This window comes from Sinocyclocheilus grahami, unplaced genomic scaffold (assembly GCF_001515645.1).
Source record: "Sinocyclocheilus grahami isolate Dianchi unplaced genomic scaffold, SAMN03320097.WGS_v1.1 scaffold646.1, whole genome shotgun sequence".
In the NCBI taxonomy this organism is placed as follows: domain Eukaryota; kingdom Metazoa; phylum Chordata; class Actinopteri; order Cypriniformes; family Cyprinidae; genus Sinocyclocheilus; species Sinocyclocheilus grahami.
In genome coordinates this window covers 1,808,032-1,809,018 of record NW_015505825.1, presented here as the reverse complement: position 1 = coordinate 1,809,018, position 987 = coordinate 1,808,032, and positions in this window count along the sequence as shown.

Sequence of the window (987 nt, the reverse complement as noted above, 5' to 3'; positions counted from 1 at the left end):
ACATCTGTTTGCACATCAGAGCATGATATGGTGTAAGAATGTACGCTAATGTAAGAAACTTTTCCGAGACGACGATGATGGTGAGGATTATTATTATTTAACTTAAGTTATGATTACAAATTACTTTATTTGAATGTGTTTGAGCGTATTTTCATTCTCGATAGAAATTACGTCATTAGGTGAGGACGTAAAAGAACTGGTGAACCGGTTCATTGATACGAACTGTCCGAGAGAACCGGACTTCCCATCACTACTAAAATTGTGGATCAAGTTAATGTTGATAAATAGATAAACCGTGTACATATAAGTGACTTTTTAGCGTTTTCTTAATCTGATCTCATTATCGTTAGTTTCAAGTAAGATTTTCAGTGAATATTTCTGTATGTAACGTGTATGTGTACTTGGTTGGAGTTTGACTTTTTTGTTTTTTATTTGCAGGATCAGTACAGTGCAAGCAGAGTGGAAGCACAACTCAGTATCGATGAAGTTCGCACAGTACAAGCTGAAACACTGCCATCAGGCAAGTCACTGTCCACTCCCATGCATCTATAAAGACTGTGTATGCACATTTAGGAGTGACCTATCTCTGAAGAAGCATTTAACTTGTGACCATATCAGTGTGTTCAGAGTAAGTGTCTAAAAATTAACCTATATGATTTGTATGTCATATTCCAAGTCTTCTGGAATCATACAATCTCTTTGTATGATGAAAGCATTTTTCAAACTGACTGTTTTGTTGTTACCTTGTACTGCGTCCTCTTTCCTTGTCATGTTTCTACGATTGGGAATTGAAGACCGTTTTTGAACAGTTAAGTTTTTTTAAGACAGCTTATTGTGAATTATTTATATACATTTATTCCTGCAATGAAAATATCTGATAATGACAAGGAGATTTATTTGTACTATTTTGGCACTAAGATGGGTCTGTGCATAGAGAAGTTTGCACATGTTTGTGTGAGCTGTGTATGTGAAAATTTTTCTTGTGTA